General features: G+C 38.0%; 1 protein-coding gene and 1 long non-coding RNA gene across 4 annotated transcripts in view; one reads left to right on the forward strand and one right to left on the reverse strand.

Annotated features, from left to right (window-relative positions):
• LOC138757398 (uncharacterized) overlaps window positions 1-13358 on the forward strand; it is a 17768-nt gene continuing 4410 nt past the window's right edge. Inside the window, exons 1-4 of one of the 3 annotated variants that reach the window (XR_011353570.1) lie at window positions 1-80; window positions 6691-6720; window positions 6825-6875; window positions 12508-12582. This is a non-coding gene — a long non-coding RNA (uncharacterized lncRNA). The remainder of the gene's footprint in view (window positions 81-6690; window positions 6721-6824; window positions 6876-12507; window positions 12583-13358) is intronic. The other 2 variants (XR_011353569.1, XR_011353571.1) reach the window with 2 other exon arrangements.
• Window positions 12507-13358, reverse strand: part of LOC138757397 (uncharacterized) — a 21937-nt gene continuing 21085 nt past the window's right edge. Inside the window, exon 3 of the mRNA XM_069924639.1 lies at window positions 12507-12546. The gene's annotated coding sequence lies outside the window, so the exon portion shown is untranslated. The remainder of the gene's footprint in view (window positions 12547-13358) is intronic.

Genomic DNA, 13358 nt, shown 5'->3' on the forward strand with positions numbered 1-13358 from the left:
CAGTTGGAGCAGCTGTTGGAGTGGCAGTTGGAGTGGCAGAGGGCAGTTGGAGAGCTGTGTGAAATGCACATGCCTCATAAGTGAGGATTCATAAGTTTCTTTCTCCAACATTCAAAATGATGTCTTTTGTTATCAATTAAAGAACTGAACTTGGACATTGAACTTTGTGATTGAATTCTGTGGACTGTGTTTTTGGACTGACTTACTTGACTGACTGACCTCGGGTTTAGGGGGTCTTTCCTTTTTGAATATTGGGCACAGACTGTAATGGTTTTGATTTTTCACATACACACTGTTTATAAATATATATCAGTATATTTGCTACAGATACTTATAGTGGGGTTAATTGTGTTAGGATATTATATTGTTAATAGTCATCAATAAATATAGAGTTTAAATTTAACCCTTTTGAATTGCATCTTCTGTGTTTGCTGGTTTGAGATGTAACTCCAGTGGTGTGCTGAACTATTGGTGCTGGTATATTAATGATTTAAATGACATTGCAGTTAGCATGGTTAATAAGTTCACAAATCACACGAAAGTTGGTGGTTTAGTGGACAGTGAAGAGACTGTAAGATTATAAAAGGATGTAGATGAACTGGAAAAGTGGACAAAGAAATAACAGATGGAATTTAATTTGGACAAAATAAATTTTGGTTGGGAAAACTGGGGTAGGGCTTCCAAGATTAAAGTATGGTCCTGAAGGGACTTGTAGACAAAGAGATTTGGTGGTACAGGTACACAGCTCCATGAAAGTGTTGACAACAGGGAGACAGGGTGCTGAAGAAGGTATTGGGGAGGCTTACCTTCATCATTTGGGAAAGTTAGAAAATGAGTAGGGACATCATTTTACATCTGTTCAAGATGTGGGTGAAACCACACTTGGAATATTTTGCATAGTTTTGGTCACCTAGCTATAGGAAATGTATCATTAAGCTGGAAAGACTGCAGAAAAATTCACAGGACAGGTGTGATTGAATTATAAAGAGAGGCTGAATAGACTTGTACTTTTCTCCTTGGATCATAGGAGGTTAAGGGGAGACCTTTATAAAAATCACAAGAGGCCATAGATAAGGTAGCCATAGGCTTGTTTCCAGGGCAGGGAATCTAAAACTAGAAGGCACAGGCTTAAAGTGAGAGGGGAAAGACTTAAAAGGGATTTGAGGTACACCATCTTATCATAGAGGGTGGTTGGTAAATGGAATGAGCTGTCAGAGAAAGTGATAGAAGCAGCGACAATTGTGAAGTTTAGAAGATATTTAGATATCGACGTGGATAGGAAAGGTTTGGTGTCTATTGTCTGAATGCAAGTAAATAGGATGATCTTAGTTAACATGGACAAGTTGGGCCAAAGGGCCTGTTGCTCTGCTGTAGATCTCTATGACTTTGTAACCTTGCCTGCACGCAGCTCCTTCCTCACTTGGTCTCAATCACTTTGTTCAAATCTGGTTCTGATGAGGTGCTAGTGTCCACAATAATGTGGGGTGAAAAGGGATTTCATTATGCTGGGTTCTGTAGTTTACTTGTTTTCATCTCATCTTGGGAAAAGTCAAAAAGAATAAAAATAGATTAAATACGGTCTTCGGCAAAAAGAAAAAAAAGTTGCCTAGCAAACATGGCCAGAAATTTTGAGAAGGTTTCTGTGCAGTGGGAATACAGGAAAATGCTAATACATTGAGGATGGTGGCATAATAATGACAGAATTGCCTTCATAATCTCTTCTTCAGGTTTCTAGCTAAATAACTATGAAGGCCATCTCCTCACATCATGAAAATTGATTAACAATAGCTTGTTACACAAGCAGAAATCATTTAAGTCAATACAGTATACTACCTTCCCATGCAATTTGGAAGCTTAATGCCCATTGATATGCAATAATTTGAACAACTGTTAAATAATTTCACTGTTTTATCTCAGCATATAATATTGAATGGATTTTCCATGACTGCAAAATTTCTAGTGTTATGTAGTAAATGTCTTCATAAATCCATTTCAATCTGTCACATTTTAAAATAAACTTTTAATTATTTATAATGAACCTATTTGCTCAGTGTTTTCAGCCTCTTGTTAAATGCATAATGTGATAATAATTCCACATTATCTTCTGCTTTGATAATTTATTGCAATTGAAATGAATGGATTAAAATCTATGGAATTAATTTTGGAAGCTGAGAACAATACAAAACCAGTCCTATATTATATCTTTAAGGTATGAATTTCTGCCATGATATTGCATGTTGTTTGCAATGAGCAATATCCTGGAATTAATCTGTATTTTTGCTTTATAATATTTAATTCTTCAGCACGAACTTTCATGGTAGAATCTGATATAGGCTAAATTGTTCACAGTGGGATAACAATTCCAAACTAAAGGTGATTTTTATTGTTGAGCCTGTCAAAACTGAATAAAGAGCAATGATTCAAAATATGGCATGATGCAATGTGAGACAGTTCCACATTTTTTTATCCTGCACTAATTGATTGATAATAGGGAACTTTTATGAGCTCATACATCATAAGAAACAAATTACTATGTGTTCTCTAGTTTTATTTGTAGCAACAACTGTGTACTTACATTGCTGATCTTGTAATGAAATCAAACCCAGGACATGCATTGTGGTGAGGGTGCTTTTTCATTCTCTGATAGTCTAATATTTTTCACGATTGTTGATAACTTTCCTTTTTTGACTTGCACCTACCATTTAACAAAGATGCTGTTCAAATACATGATAACCTTCATGAATGAAAATCTTAATGATACCCATGAGGAAAAATAAAGTTAATCAATTTGAAATGTCAACAGATCTCAAGTAGAAAACATATTTCCAGTTGGGTAAACAAGAGACTGCAGATACTGGAATCTGGAGCAGGAAACAAAATTCTGGAGGAACTCAGCAGGTCAAACAGCATCTGTGAGGAAAAGGAACTGATGATATTTCAGGTTGTGATCTTGCATCAGGCTGCATAGTTCCAATTGAAATATTTGCCCTCATATCAAGCTGAACATGTGTGGTGATATATAATTACACCACTAGGTCACCAGGGGTCATCCCAGTGACCTTGTATATAAAGCTGTCCAGAGCTACAGTGTAACCTTCCAGGCTGGTCTTGCAGAGAGACAAGATCTCTTAGTGTACATATTAGTTTATTAAAGCTGTCTTATACTCACACTGCTGGTGTGGTTATTGTCAGTACAACATGAACAAGTCATCAGGAATGCATTGCCTTTCACCCCTATTAGAACCCTGACCTTTCATGAGGTAGTAGAATGAAGAGGAGGAAATAAGCTTCATTCTGATGTTTGAAAGGAGATTTTCCTTTCCTATCATTTTAAGTTACCTGTATGGGTGGGCACCTGGTTGTCTGTGCATGGTTGCCACAGTAATCTAAAACCAGAACCTGAGGTCACTTCACAGGAGGGGTTTTCTGCTGTTGTCGATTAAAAACTTCCTAAAAATATATATAATATGCCAGATGACACACAGTGCACTCTATTGATGGATCTGCTCTACAAAGACATTCAGGCCCTGAGGTGTATGGTCAAAGTGTGGTAGCTCAGGCATCCAAGGATCTTGTGGTTCACCTGACTAGTGACCAATTCTTCAGAGCATTTATATCTTCTGGTGAAGTTACTGCAGGTGATGTGTAGAACCTCATCTCTCCATCCCTGAAAACATGTCCTGTGTTAATCAAAGTTAATAAATGCAATGGTGAAGCAGTGCTGAATGTTTAGGGAAAAAAAAATCTTAATTTAGATTGATTCATTCCTGTTGTCTTTCAAGGTATTTGTAAAAGATCCAATGTACAATCTATAGAAAAGATGAGCAGATCTCCCAGTGTCTGATGCAGTATTTAACTGTCATCAAATAGTTACTAAAACAGACTTCATAATTGTTTATCTTATTCTCTTGCTGAAAGTATATTGACTGCTATATTCTCCAAATTATATTAAACAATAAAAATTAACCCCTTCCCGATCAATTCTCAGCTTTTCTTTCCTGCTCTGCCATCCATGTCCACCTCTGGCCTCTTGGCTGTTGGCCTATGCTCCTCTCCTTCCTTCCTCCCCCACCCTTTTATTCAGGTGCCTGTCTGGTTTTTGCTCTTACCTTGATGAAGGGCTCAGGCCCGAAACATTGGTAATACAGGTATAATCTTTGCCTCCTATGGTCGATACAGGACCTGCTGAATTTCTCCATCAATTTTGTGTATTTAATATATTTTGTTCTCCAGAAAATTGATTCATCTGTCATTAAGGATATTAGAGAGGCATAAAGCTGTTTCACTATTTTCCAAACTTGTTGATGAATAAATACCTTCTGCAATTCATTGTGATTTTTATGAATCATTTGCATAAATAAATCCAAAATTGGCATTATTCCCTATTTTATTTTTAAAATTTTAAAATCAATTTTATTTATAAATTTAAAACCACAAAAATTTCACACAATTAATAATAAATACAAATCAAATACAAATACATGTGGCTTATTTAAAAAAAGAAAAATTCCTCCCCTATCTTGATGAAAGAATTAGGTTGCAATAAAAAAAAAGGTGCTCTTGTTACACAAATGCATTGTGCATTTGTGCTTTAATATTCCAGAATAATTCTATTGTCTTGTCAATCTGCACTGCGTTCAGAATGGATCCCTTACTGGCAGCAGTTCATGAAAAGTGCTGGTACACACTTCTCCTCAGAAATATTGTAATAAAAAAGAATTAAACGTTAGGCAGAGCAACCTGAAAATGAAGCAAAGGGCCCGGTGTCTGAAGCATCTCATTATTCTCATGAAGATCAGCTAAAAGATGGCATGGTGATACAGCAGTTAGTGCAGTCTTCTCACAGCTCCAGTCACTTGGGTTGATTTCTGACATCAGGTGCTCAAGTTTTCTCTCTTATCCTGAAGATGGGTTAAATTGCTATTATAAATTATTTCTCAAAGTGGCAAAAGAGTATGTGAGTGAGATTGATGAGCAGGTCTAGTAGGAAATGAGAGAGAGAATATGGCAGATGTGTTGCCTATTGGCATGAACCCACTGAGCTGAATGGTTTCCTTCTGTGATGTATGTATTTTTCTGATCATCAGTTATGTGAAAAAATAAGTTTGTTCACTGATGTAAAATATACATTTACCTGTCTTTGCTCTCCCAGTGGGAAGAGCCACCCTCTAATCAACAGATGGAAAATAATATTAGTGGCACTGCAACATTTCTGTGTGTGCAGTGGGTGTGATGCCTAGACACTTGTACAACCTCATCACTTTGTTCCAAAATGTCTTGTTCCAGTTCTTTGAGTCCATACGGTTTATGGTAGACAACTTAAAAAATCTTTGTATCACAATTAGCAAGTGGAATTAGTTAGCAAACTGGCCTTGTGCATCTTGATCAGAGGTGTAAGTTTAGCCAGAATGGCATGATGAAAGGTTTCTTCACAGCTGTCAGCATCATGTCAAGAATTGAGATGGTTCATAATGTGCATTCTATTCAAAGTCAAACCTGACCAAATCTACATTCAAAAATTAAAAAAAACTATATATATATAGGTATAAAATGATAATCTCAAATGAGACCATCATTGTGCTGGTACAAGCAGGAAAGAAATTAGCAGTTCTTTCCTGACATTTTGATTAAGTTATATTGGAGCTGCCTTTGCCCTTCTGAATCATGGTGCAATGAAGGGATGGAAAAATAATCCCATTTTTTAAATGTTTCATGAGCTAAAGCTTGTTCAAAGTGATACGTTTTAAGGACACCTTTAAAAAGAGAGAGGTGGAGAAGAGGAAAGGAAGACTTCGAAAAACATGAGGGGATTTGCAACATCATTAGAACTGGGTATGCTCATTTCAGATTGAGAGGAGCACCTGCATTCCAGAGGACTAAAGGAGATTGCAAAAATGGGAAGCTAAGATACTTCAAAGCTAAGTGATTAAAAAACAAGCTGAAAGTTGTAAAATAGAAATTTTACTTACCTAAAGACTTGAGCAGCAGAATTTTAGATTACCCCAACTGTAATGAATGTTGACTAGAGAGGCAGTGTGAAAAAATTTTTAAATCTAGAGGTATCAAAGGCATGGAAGGAATATTCTGTGGTAAGAAAACACAGAGAAAATGTTACAGCCAATAGAAACAGCTCCTCTTCGCGGTATGATTTGAAGGACCCCAATCAAGATTGGAATTTGGTTCAGTCTCTGACAGATGTCAGGACCAGGAGTGAGTGAAGACAGAGATTTCGCTCTTTTCAGCTGAGCTGAAAGAAATTTCAGTTTATCTAGGCCTCAATGTCATATAAATTTTGCAACCCATTGCTACATTTTCAGATGATGCTTCCAAGGGTCAGGGCAGAGATGAGGAGTAGGAAGAGAATCAAGAAGAAGGCTTTAGGAATGCCAGAGATAATGGGAAAGCAGCAAGCTCTTTGCACGTAATTTTGTGGCTACAATTGAATAAATAGCCGTGAAACTAGGCAAGTATGACCTAATGCTTTCATTTGCTTACAGTCACTCCTCACACATGAGTGCAAAAATGGGCCGAAACTATTTCTTAAAAGAAAAAAAATCATTTCTTGTTGCTTAGTTTCCAGCAATGTTAATGAGTGGAAGATTATTTTCTTTCATCGAATGATTTTGTTCCAGTTTGTAGTTTTTGCTTTCTCGAGCCATTGTAAATTTATTTTGCATGAATTGTTTGCAGGACTCAGAAGACAAGCGTCAAAGCAAAAGGGTAAGCAGTATATCTTGGTGTGTATGAATGTCAATGGTAATCTGAAAGTAGGCTTAAGTAATTGGCATATGTTACAGTAAAATATTTTTCCATTTTTTGTACAGTTCTTATTTCATTATTCTAAGACCCATGACTCTGGCAATTCTGATTTTATGGTAAGTGGCTTGAAGGCTGTTCTGAAATTGTCCAGAAAGGTATCAGTTGATTCCACTCAGCTTTAATTTCAAATTCGTGAATATTGTCTATTAGTTCAAAAATTTAAGGTTTATTATTTCACTATTAATTGTGAAAATATGTATGACCAATGTTTTTTTCTTGAGAGAGTGTAACTAAATGAAATATTAAATCCAAGAAATACTCATCAGGTGAGGAAGAAAATAGTTTCATTTAATCAGAATTGGGAAAAGTCAGAAATATAAGGGTAGGAATAAGAAGTTGTGGCAGATGAATTTGTGGCTGAGGCGTTGGTGCAAGGGGCAGGGGTATAGATTTCTGGATCATCGGGATTTCTTCTGGGGAAGGTTTGACTTGTACAAAAAGGACAGGCTGGACCTGAGCTGGAGAGGGACCAATAGCCTGGCAGGCAGGTTTGCTTGAACTGTTAAAGTTTAAACTACAGTATTCTGGCAGGGAGATGGGAACAGAATGACAGTGCATTGAATAGGACAGAAGGTGGAAAGGATGATGCAATGTGTTGTAGGTTTGTGAGGAAAGACAAGCAGGAGAGGAAGCATAAATATAGTCAGCTGGAGGATTTCAAATGTGTCTCTTCCAATGCACTGAGTATCAGGAATGAAGAAGATGAACTTGGAACATGATCGGTATTTGGAATTACGATGTGATGGCCATTCTAGGGACTTGGCTGACGCAAGGACAGGATTGGATGATGCAGCTACCGGGGCATCAATGATTTTAAAGGGATAGGATGGGTGGTAAAAGAGAGGGGGGGTTGGAAGGTAGCATTATTGCACAGTTGCAGAAAGGGAGGACGCTGTGGAGGTAGCGTCTACTGAGTCAATGCGAATAGAAGTCAGAAGTAGGAAGGGAACAATCATTATATTCAGAATAGTCTACAGGCCCCCAAATAGCCTTCAGGATACTGAAGAACTGATAAGGAGGCAGATTTTGGAATGGTGCTGAAATAGCAGGGATGTTTTCATTAGCACCTCTTTATTATAAGAGAGATAGTTGGGGCAGAATTTATCAGGTGTGTCTCAGAAGGATTCCTGACAAAATATATGGATCAGCTGACTAGAGAAGAGGCCATACTGGATCTAGTAATGAACCTGGTCAGGTGACTGACCTCTCAGTAGGGGATGGTATCTACAACTCCCTGAGCTTTAGCATAGCTATGGACAAAGATGAAAGCAGACAAGTTGGTAAAATGTTTAATTGGGGAAATGCTAATTATGTTTGGAAGAGGTAGGATCTAGGGAGAGTAAATTGGGATCAGATATTCTTGGGAGGAAACACAGAATTAATTGGAGGTTGTTTAGGGGTCACTTGTGTGGGGATTCTGGGTAGGTTTGGCTCACTGAGATAGGGAAAGATGGTAGGGAAAGGAACAGTGGTTGACAAAACAGATGAGACAACTTACTGTAGTTAAGAGGAAGAAGGAAATATATATTAGATTTAGGAAGCAAATAACAGAAAGGCCTCTGATAATCATATGGTAGCAAGAAAGGAACTTAAGCAAGGATGTAGGTGAGCTAGAAAGGGGCATGAGAAGGCCTTGGCAAATTGGATTAAAGAGAACCCTAAGGTTGTCTATGCTTACATGAAGAACAGAAGGATGACAAGAGTGAAGGTAGGGCCATTTAAGGATACATCTACCTGGAGGCGGATGAGGTTGGGGAGGTCCTAAATTAATACTTTGCTTCAGTATTCACCAGAGAAAAGGACCTTTGTCAAGGTAAAGTCAGAATAGAATAAGCTTATGCACTGGGACCTTGTTGAATTTAAGAAAGAGGAAGTGCTAGACCTTTTTTAAAATCATTAAGATTGATAAGACTCAGGGACTGGTTGAGATACACCCTAGGTTGCCATGGGAAGGGAAAGAAGAGACTGATGGGTCATTGGTGATCTTTGCCATAATGAATGGCAAATGTGGACTCCTTGAATAAAAAAAGATCATAGGGATAATCCTGGAAATTATAGACCAGTAAATCTCATATCAGAGGTGTGCAATCTAAAGTTAGGATCTAGGAACATTAAGAGAAGTACAGTCTTCTCCAGGATAGTCAGCATGGTTTTGTGAGTTTTTTGTAGAACTAACAAAAAAAATTGATGAAGGTAGTGTGATAGATGTTGCGTATATGGATTTTAGTAACACATTTAACAATGTCCCCTATGGGAGGCTCATTCCGAAAGTTATGAGGCATGGGATCCACGGAACCTTGGCTGTGTGGATTTAGAATTGGCTTGCCTGTAGAAAGCAGAGGGTAATAATGGATGGAAAGTATTCTGCCTGGAAGTCAGTGACTACCAGAGTTCAGCAGGGATCTCTTTTGGGACCCCTGTTTTTTGTGATTTTTAAAAAAAATAAATGATCTGGGTAGAGGGATGGGTCAGTAAGTTTACAGATGATTATGAAGGTTGGAGGAGTTGTGGATGGTGCTGAAGGTTGCCATAGGTTACAGCAGGATATAGACAGTTGAGTGGAAAAGTGACAGTTGGTGTTCAATTCAAATAAGTGTGAAGTGATGCATTTGATAGGTCAAACTTGAAGACAAAGTATATGGTTAATGGTAGGATACTTAACAGTGAGGAAGAACAGAGGGACCTTGGGGTCCAAATCCATACATCTCTCAAGGTTGATGCGCAAGTTGATAGGATAGTTAAGAAGGCCTAAGGTATACTGGGCTTCATTAGTTCAGGAGTTGTGAGGTAATGTTGCGGCTCTATAAATCTCTGGTGAGATCACTGTTAGGATATTGTGTTCAGTTCTGGTCACCTCATTAAAGGAAAGATATGGAAGCTATGGAGCGGTGGCTGAGTAAATTTACCAGGATTGGAAAATATTTCTTCTGAAGCAAGGTTAGCAGAACTAAGGTTTTTCTCTTTGGAGCGAAGAATGATAAGAGGTGACTTCACAGAGATCTATGAAATTATGAGAGGCACAGACAAGGTAGGCAGCCAGCACTTTTTTCCCAGGGCAAGATTAGCAAACACCAGAAGACATCTGTACAAAGTGAAGGGAGGAAAGTTTAGGGGAGGAATGGGGGTAAGTTTTGCATAGAGTTGTGGGGGGGGGGGGCTGGAATGCATTGCTAGGGGTGGTAGAGAAGGCTGGAACAATAGGGACTTTTAAGAGACTCTTAGACACATGGATGAAAGAAAAATGGAGGATTATGAGTAGGAAGTAGATTTTTTTGGAATTTATATGCTGAAACAACATAGAGGGCCTGTACTGTGCTGTACTGTTGTATGTTATATGTTCTATGATACATTTGTGTAGAGTTTCCCCTGGTGGTCATGCTTTCGTCTTCCATCCTAAACATGTTCTGGTAGGTTATTTAGCTACTGTCATTTTTGCCTGGTATAGGTAAATGTCAAATGAACCAAAATGATGTTGATGGATACATAAATAAGAAATAAGAGAAGGAGCTGGTGTGGAGCCAATAGGTTATTTTTTTTTTGTTGCAGTCAGTAAACAAAGTTTAGCTGGTTGGAGGTGTATGGAGGTCTGGGGTCAATTCAACTACTGAACATTTGAAGGACATTTGGGGAAATGGACAGGCAATGTTCATTACTGCGTTGTTGATTACAAACGTGACAGATGAAGCAGAATCTCTTACTATTACACCTTTTGTATGAATTAACTGCGTGGTTGTATTCTCTATTTACCAATTGTTGATTTCTCAGTTTTCCCATCAGATAAAGTTATTGTGAATGAAAACAATTAATTTATTTTAAAAATTCTAGTTAGCTAATAATTCAAGGTGTGCAATGGCACTGGTTATTTTGATTTTTCATGTAATTGCATGTTCAATAGTCATCATAAAATGAGAAGATTTTGTCATGTGTGATTGGTTTGCATCTGTTGAATGCAGGCAATGACCAACTTTGTATCGTCTGCTAATCTCATGAAATCCGTGACCAGCCTTCTAACCGCACTGTTGATGAACTGATAATGACACTGGGGCACGGGTATCATGAATAATCAGAACAGATAAATCAGCATCAACCTGTGTTGTATAAAGGGGATGATCTCAGTAGTGAAGGAGCTTTCACACAAGTGAATCAGTCCTGGGAAATGACAAAAAATGACAAAAGTTGGGATGCAGAGGCTCCAATGATTTTTGATGCTGAATTGGAAGCCAGAGAAAATATTGAGGATTTGGAACAGGTGCAAAATTGGAGCAATGTGCTGTATCTTCAGAGATCTGGGCGACCTTGAGCCAGAAGAAAGCAAAGGCAGCCGATATAATTGGAAATCCATGGCATGAGGCAAGCCAAGAAGACATATCAGGGAAGCTGCAAAAAGTTCTCTTGGCTCACCTGTGATCTATGACAGTGAATGGTCTTCAAAAGCCATAAACTGCATGATTAGCTTCAGATCCTAGTCAATCCTCACACACTTGCTTTACTGCCATGTCTCAGAATGTGCACACACAGCAAACACATCATTACCTATAAATGGGGACAGCAGGAGTTAAGAGTCAGGGGGCAAGTAACCCCAAGTACCCAAACCAGAGAAGTTGCTGAAGTTGTAACCAGTGGTAACGCTAAAGCTAACAATGATGAATGTACGTTTTTGTACCTAGTGCTCCTTCTCCCAACTACCTCCCCATCAATCCACACTCTTATTTACAAACTGAGTGCTGTAGTGGAACTGCAGATTGGTATAATCACATCCGTGGATTACAGCGTGCAGTAGGTCTCAGAGCTTTTCAGCATTTGCTGAGTACAGACAGTGACTCTGTTGGGTGAAAACATGAACCCTCCTCTTGGAAACATTGCATTTTGCCTCACTGGTGATGTCTTTCATCCTGCCTGTCACCTAGAAAGTCCCCTTGCCCCATCCCCACCCCCACCTCAGGAGGGGAAGAGTGTTGTTGGGAATGTGAGAAGAATAAAATGGGTAAGGGGTAGGTATGGAATACCAAAGGTGTATTGGGTATGGGTAAGAATGGTGGGCCCAGACACTCCAGGCCGAAGGGACAGTTTCTGTGCTGAATTTTCCTGCGATGCTATGACACCCCTTATAGCAGAACATAAAATGTTGCAAAAAAAAAGTCCATCTACAGCTTTGAAGGAGGCATAGGCTCAAAAGAAATTTGTCATGGGTATATCCAGCAGACATTCATTGTACATTATTAAAATCCTCATTATTATGGATTAGATCCAATTTTATAACACTGCTATGCATATGCATTGTCAACGCTGGTTTAGAACCACCAAAGGTATGCATTGTTTAAAACAGGCATTAACAATGTCAATTTTTCATAGGTGGTAGTTATCATCTTAAAAACAAAATTGTTTTTAAGCAATAATGTTTAGCTTTGTACTTTTTAATTTTTTGGAAATATTCTTGAAGTAACATTCAAATATTATATTGTATATTGAATTAGCTTGTAAATAAATCAATACTGTTTGCCAGCAATAGATTCTGAAACCACAATCAGAGATGTTTATGCAAGTTATGTGAATCGTATGCAAGAATCATTTCACCTTGCCTGTTCTATTTTGCTTTACATTATGTCTACTTACTTTCCTTTGAAATGTATTGTCTCACATGGTCAGATGATCATTATTCCTCTTGTGTCCTTGTTCATGTCCTCTTAGTCCTCTGTCCTGCATCCTCTGCTGCAGCTTGTCCCTATGCTTCATGAGAGAAGAATGAAGAAAGGCAGAGGTGATGTACGTAACTCATTAGTAAACGTGCCTTCATTGTCATGTTGCAATTAACGTTGCCACAAGATTAGATCATCCTTTGCAACTATGTACAGTTTGAGCTAATGGTGGGTTGTGAGCGAAACATGAAACATTTATTGGAGACTTTCTAATTAGACCATGCAGCATTCTCCAAAAATTGTAAAAGACTCAATAAAACTTCCTAAAACTTTATGTTTAAAAGCTTCAGAACATTCCCAATTTAAAGATCATGACTTTCTTCAACATTTTTTCTTTGTCTCTTGCTTAAAATGATTCTCATGCTATAGCTAACCTTCAAGTGTTAAACACAGACTAATCCATTTCTCTTAGAAATAAGTGAATGGTTAACACTAAACCTATGAGATGGAGTGTGGAGGATTTTAGTGTGCTCTTATATCATGAAGATGAGTCATAAATCAGACTTGCTTTCCCCTGATACTCAATATCTCTTTAAATAAATGAAATGGATATAAAAAGCTGATTGTCCCTAATGTTTCCAAGTATCAAACTTCACTGAGGACACTTTTTTTGGGGGGTGGGGACAGGAGGTACGTCCTTTCTGCACAATGGGGATTAAATTCTATATAAAATACTTGGTTAAGTATTCTATATTCCTCTGCCAAGATATCATTGGGAAGCCAAGGAATGTTCAACACTAATATTGGTTTTGCACTAAGAAACACATTAGGTATCCTGAAGTCGGGAAAATATTATTAGATTTGATCTACTTTTCTTTCATTTGGGAAAAAAATAGTTGTGGC

This window comes from Narcine bancroftii, chromosome 3 (genome assembly GCF_036971445.1).
Source record: "Narcine bancroftii isolate sNarBan1 chromosome 3, sNarBan1.hap1, whole genome shotgun sequence".
NCBI lineage: Eukaryota > Metazoa > Chordata > Chondrichthyes > Torpediniformes > Narcinidae > Narcine > Narcine bancroftii.